The sequence below is a fragment of the Orycteropus afer genome, unplaced genomic scaffold (assembly GCF_000298275.1).
Source record: "Orycteropus afer afer isolate SDZICR_OR568_19922 unplaced genomic scaffold, OryAfe1.0 scaffold00027, whole genome shotgun sequence".
Classification (NCBI taxonomy): domain Eukaryota; kingdom Metazoa; phylum Chordata; class Mammalia; order Tubulidentata; family Orycteropodidae; genus Orycteropus; species Orycteropus afer.
The window spans coordinates 1,670,970-1,677,559 of NW_006921614.1; the positions used below are offsets into that span (position 1 = coordinate 1,670,970).

At 42.7% G+C, this 6,590-nt stretch overlaps 1 pseudogene; it reads left to right on the forward strand.

Annotated features, from left to right (window-relative positions):
- The first annotated feature begins 3,025 nt into the window (after positions 1-3,025).
- Positions 3,026-4,352, forward strand: LOC103192398 (annotated as a pseudogene).
- The last annotated feature ends 2,238 nt before the right edge of the window (positions 4,353-6,590 follow it).

A 6,590-nucleotide genomic window follows, 5' to 3' on the forward strand; every position in this document is an offset into this window, starting at 1 on the left:
AGGAGGGTAACAAGGGAAAGTGTTCAGTGCAGATCAGTGAGTAAGCACCAGCCCGCCCGTGCTTACCTTGTTCCCAGAGACCCAGTCCCTCTCAGGAGGGTAACAGGGGAGCCATCTGAGCACTAGTGACTGGGTTACCCCTTTCTCCTGCTCTTCTGGCCTGCTACTCTGTGCTACACCCATGCTTACCTTGCTCCTGAATACCCGGTCCCTCTCGGCTCATGTCACCCAGCCTCTATGGCTCCAGAAAATCTGGCATCCATGAGAATTTTAAATTCCCTTCTACATTTCCCCCCTTTAGATCAGGATTCTTCTACAGAATATTTCACAAAAATATTCAGTAATGGTAGCCAGGCATTATCCAGTTCTAGTTTCATAGCAAAGGAGGTAGTTTTTTGTGAAGGCAATTAGTCACACATTCAATTTTTTCCTCCTCTTCTTGACTTTCCTTCTCCCTCGGTTACTCCAGGCAAATAGAGACCAGTTGTCTTGTCTTGGATGGCTACTTTTAAGCTTTTAAGGCTCAGGCACTACACAATGTAATAGGAGGTAGAACAGAGCACTAAATACATTAGTAGGCTCATTAATTGGGATGTTCCATGAAAACATAACATTTAACTTCCAATCAAAGGAAGCAAATCACATGAGGTGTTTGGTGGAACATGAGCAGGTTCTGCAGCTACTCTTTTGTTGTTCTAAATATATCTGTCAGACAACTTTTTCCAGTTAAATTTTTTACCAGTGTACGATCTATTAATAGAGTTACAGTAATTAGCTGCACAAATCTATCTTTTATCAATGTTATTTTACTATCCTTGTTAATCCCTCCTTTCCCCCTTCCATTCACCCTGGTAAGCACTAATAAACATTGGTCTCTATGCATTTAGCTTTTCTTGTGTTTTTATATAAGTGAGGTCACACTGATTTGCATTTCCTCCTGGTGGCACAGTGGTTAAACATTCAACAGCTAACTGAAAGATCAGCAGTTTGAATCCACCAGCCACTCCCCTGGAGAAAGATGTGGCAATCTGTTTCAGTAAAGACTTATAGTCTTGGATATCCTATGGTACAGTTCTACTCTGTTCTATAGGGTCACTATGATTCAGAATTGAGGGCAATGGTCAATGACTAAGAATGCTAAGTATCTTGTCATGTGTTTATAAGTCATTTGTACATCTTCTTTGGAAAAATATCTATTTAGTCCTTTGCTCATTTTTCAATTGCTTGTTTGTCTTTATGTTATTGAGTTGTAGTAGTTTTCCATATACTCTGGATATTAAACTCTGATTCAGCATATAGTTCCCAAATATCTTCACCCATTCCGTAGGTTGTCTCTTCATTTTGTTGATAAAGTTTTTTGATGCACAAGTTTCAAATTTTGATGAAGTCTAATTTATCCATTTTTTCTCTTGTTGCTCATGCTTTTGGTGCCATGTCTAAGGATAAATTGTCAAAAACAAGGTCTTTCAGTGATGGTAAGCCTTGATCTGTGCGTGGATAGATGGGTGGGCATGCTGAATGATCAGGTATGTCTAGGCAGGGGAGAGTGTGCCCATGACCATGTATGGGGTTGGCAGATGATGTTTCTACATGTGTATTTGTATGTATTGTAGAGAATGTCTGAGTGTATAGTAGAACTCACAAGGGACAAGGTTGTGGTAGTGCCTTAGCCACAGCCAGCTACCCTGAGAGAGCAATTAGTTGGACCTGTGGGCTCAGGACCATGGTCACAGGGAACATTAAGCTCAATTGGCATATCATACTACACAAAAACATTGTTCTACATCCTGCTTTCAGCAATGCTCACTTCAATGTTCTTAAGACTAGGGTCTTAAAAGTTTACAAGTGGCCATCTAGATGCAACAATGGGTCTCTCCTCAACCAAAGCAAAGAACAAAGAAAAATGAAGGAAAGGAAAGATGTATGAAAACGTTTAGTCCAAGGGACTAGTAGTCCATGTGATCCTCAGCCTATATGACTATGAAACCAGAAGAACTAGATGGTACCTGGCTACCACTGTTAACCACTTGGAGGTTGGCAGAAGATCCTGGATAGAGTGGGAAAACAATATGGAACAAAACTCAATAAATAAATAAATAAAAGACCAGGTTTGTTGGTCTGATAGAGCCTGGTGAGAACTTTGAGACTATGGCCCCTAGTTATCCTTCAAGTCTGGAATTGAACTCACTCCTGTGGCTTCCAGCCAAATAATAGACAGGTATATTGGGTGAACATATACATCAGGTAGATGTAAATGTTGGAGCAATCAATCATGGGAGAAGAGAAGGGCGATGTTTGCTCAGGAAGACAGCTCAGGAAATGGGAGTGCATGGGAGGGACAGACACGAGGAACAGGTAACTGTAGGGAGGAAGTAAGAAGAGAGCTGTTACATTGTGGGGAATTGCAGTCAATGTCATGAAACAAAAAGTGTATGAATCGCTATATGGAAAATTAATTTACTCTGTAAAATTTCACCCAAATCACAATAAAATTTTTTTTAAAAATGGCATGGAGACAGAGGAGTGGATCTGGCCAGTTTGGCCAGAGTGGAGGGTTCATGTAGGAGCAGTCAGAGATGAGCCCAGGAAATGTCTTCTAAAAGATCAGACTTCATTTCCTAGTAATAGGGATCCACAGGAGGACTTAGAGCAGCAGTAGTGTGAATAGAGCCGAACACCTTAGGCAAAGCTATCTGGTAAAAGATGGGAAAGATGGAAAGGTGGGAGACCATGCAGAAGGCTGAGGGCTGAATGGCATGGTGGTAGTGGAGATGAAGAACATCCATCCTACCTCTCAGTTGAGTGGGTTCCTCTCTTTGGAAATCCTCTCTGACCCTGGAACCAGGGTCTAGGTAGGGGACTCCATACAGAGGGAGCTTTGTTGAATTCTTACTTGGGAGACACTTCTGAGAAGTAGTGCCACTAATGGCCACAACTTATTACCCTCTATGCTCTATGTAGAACTGGTAGTTTGGGTGAGGCCTTCCTAGTCCCAGGGAAGGCAGGCAGGATTTCTCTGGGTCAGATGCCCCCTCTTTTCCCCACAGACAACCAGACATACCACTTCCAGATGGAAGACAAACAAATGTGAGGCTTGGGTGTCACTACTGTAGAAAAGCAAGGACGAAGCCTTGAGCAGCACCTTCCTTGGGGAGACCAGCAGCAGCCCAGGGCCCTGCAGGGACACAGGGCTGGATAAGGAGCCCCAGGACCTCATGAAGCTGCTAGTCACCGAAGCAAATAGCAGGCCCAGGAATGGCCTGTACTTTGACTGTGGGGCTCCAGACCTCAAATGGTTCAACACCAGTGTGGGTATGCTCACCTGCATCCAGTGTTCCAACATCCACCATGAGCTGGGCATGTGCTTTTCATGCATGCACTCTCTCACTTTGGACCTGCTGGGCCCCTCCAGAGTTGTTGTCCTTAGGAGTTGTTGTTGGCCTTGATCATTGGCAAGGCACACTTCAGTGAGGTCATAAAGGCCCAGTTACCCTCACATGTTGGCCCTAAACCTTCAGCTGAGAGTCACATGAGCATCCACAGGGATTGCATTGTGGCCAAGTATGTGAAACACAGGTTTGTCCTCAGATCCACCCTCTAGCCTCAGAGACTCTGGACAGCCATTTAGAACTGGGACCCCCGTCAGTACTAGAAGCTTTTGTTAATGGGCAACAACTTGGACAGCCACTGACTGGGCCAGAGGGACAGTAAATGAGGCAGGAGAGACAGCTCTGGACATGGCCAGGAAGAAGCAGCACAAAGAGTGTGAGGAGTTTCTAGAGCAGGCACAGGCTGGGGCCTTCGTTTTCTCTCTGCACGTGGACTACTCCTGAGGGCATTTCCATGAAGCCTGGCTCTGACAGTGGGGCAGACAAAGAAGAGAAGCACTCCCCTCTGAAGCCCCAAGTCCAGGCATGCTGGGGCAGTGGGAGACTGGACATCAGCAACAAGACCTATGAGACCATTGCCAGCCTGGGATCAGCCACCCCTTAGAGCCAGAATGAGGATTTCCCTCCACCCCTGCCAATCAAAAATCCTTCTCAGGCCATGGTCCAGGGACATGCAGGACATGCCAGTGGAAATAATTCTGAATATCCCAGCCTGAGCTTGGATCCCCCTGGAGCTCTTCATCTTCCAGTCTCAAAGGCCCCTTGGAACCTGGGAGTCCCAGCCAAGCCCCACTGGACTCTGATGAGAGCCTCCAAGAGCCCCCAGGCATCACTCAACCAAGCCTGCCATCTGAGACCACTCCTGCAGAGATGGATCCCCCTGTCAGGTTCAGCTCTGAAAGCACTCGTTCGTATTGGCAGTGGGGCTGGCCCCTGGAAGACAGTGAAGCTGGGTTTGTCTGAGAAAACGTCCTCCTCCATCCATTGAAGTCAGGCACCAGACATAAATCCTGGGTCATAAATAAATAAATAAAAAAATTAAAAAAAACACAAGGTCTTGAAGATTTCCCCCTATATTTCTTCTAAGAGTTTTATGGTTTCAGTTCTTATATTTAGGGCATTGATACATTTTGAGTTAATATGGTGTGAAGTATGGGTCCAATTTTATTCTTTGGTATGTGGAAATCCAGTTGTCCCAACACCATTTGTTGAAGACAGTCTTCTTTCTCCATTGAAGGGACTTGGTGTCCTTGTAAAAATAAATTTTTCATAGATGTATGGGTTTATTTCTGAACTCTCAACTCTATTTATTATTATATTTATCTATCCTTATACCAGTTCCACACTGTTCTCCTTACTGTGGCTTTATAAAATATTTTGATACTGGAAAGTGTGAATACTCCTACTTTGTTCTTCTTTTTCAAGAATTTTTGGCTATTTTGGGCCCTTGCCAATCCACAGGAATTTAAGGATATGATTTTTCATTTCTGCAAGTTAGACTGTTGGAATTTTGATATGGATTGCTTGGGGTTGAAAGGAATTGAATCTAAGATAACTTGGATAGTATTAATACATTAAAATATTAAATCTGTCAATCTATGAACACATGATGCTTACGTGATCTCTTACTAGCTATAACCTTGAACAATTCATAAAAGTACTATGAAGCTCAGTTTGCTCATCCACAAAATGGGAATAGTGTCAGTGACTTCTCCACAGTATTGTGATAGTGAGTCAACCAGATGAAACTGTTTATCTAATCATTGAGATGAAGTCCTTACAAAGGTCTGTAGAACCCAATATGATCTAGACTTCATATCGTACTATTTCCCTTCATAGTTCACTCCTCTCTAGACTCCATTCATCTGTTTGCTATTATATGAATGTGCCAGACCAAGGCCTTTGCATTTTTTCATGCTCAGATAATTGTCATGGTTGTTCCTCACTTCTTTTAAGTATATCATTAAATATCATCTTCTTTTTAAGGACTCTCTTGGCTACTCCTTCATATAACTACTTCATGCACCTATTTTCTAGCTTTATCTTCTTCCAGCATACTATATATTTTACTTATTTACCTTACTTTTCTTTCTGTCTTATCCACTAAAATGTAAGCTTTGTGGAGACAGAGATTTTAATTATTTTTCTTTTATTGCTATCTCTCCCACACCTAGAATAAACCCTGGCACATAATACACATTCAATAAATATTAACTAAATAGATTATTTTAAGATTTATCAGACACATATCTTAGGTGTCTCCTCACATTTCCTCCATGCTGTCTGCTTTTTAGGCCCTCAGTAACTCCTTCCATTGAGGCCCTACAATTATTCTACCTTTCAGCCCTGGATGTGTAAAGCCCCTTAGTTCCCACACTTCCAGGCTTGAATGAGACACCACATCGCAAGATATGAGATCTGGCATCCTGAATGGCCAACAAATAAACAAGATGATGTAATCCAGAAGGAGTGAGAAGTTAACCCCTTCCTGGGAACAAATTTTGAGCAATAGGAAATGAGTGGAGGAACTACACAAGCAATTATACTCCCTCTCTTTCCTTGGTCCCACAGACTACTCAATGACATGGTTTCACCTTGCAACCTATCAAGATATGTCTCTTAGGCTAAGTAGACACATCTGCTGGGCAACTTCCAGGGTCCTCTTGTGGCTTGCTCAGAAATAGTAGCCTGTGTAGTGACATACCACCTCATTTGTCTCCCTACCTCTTTCCCCAGGCTCATCACTTTGCCCTAAATTTGCATCTTTCAAATCAGGTACCAGCACTATTATCCTTGCCTTCGGCTCTATTTTCTGAAAAATCTGAGATAAGACAAGGTCTTTGATGTTTCCATTCTTTTGGATTCAAGAGCCAAACTACATTCACTAGTTACTAAGGGAGGATACAGTGATTATGAGCCTTGTCACTGGAGTCAAACCAAGCTTGAATCCCAATTGTGCCATTTACTAGCTACATGACCCTGGGCAATTCACTTAATCTTTCTGATGCTACATTTCTTTATCTATAGAAAGGAAAGAAAGCACCTGCCTCCTGTGTTGTGGTGATGATAAAATTAGGTAACATGGTACAATGCCACACACAAAAAACAGTTATCCATAAAAGGGGTGAAACAGAAAAATCCATAGTACCATGAGTTCCCAGGTTACAAACCTCTGACTTATGGACAACTCATACTTGTTCT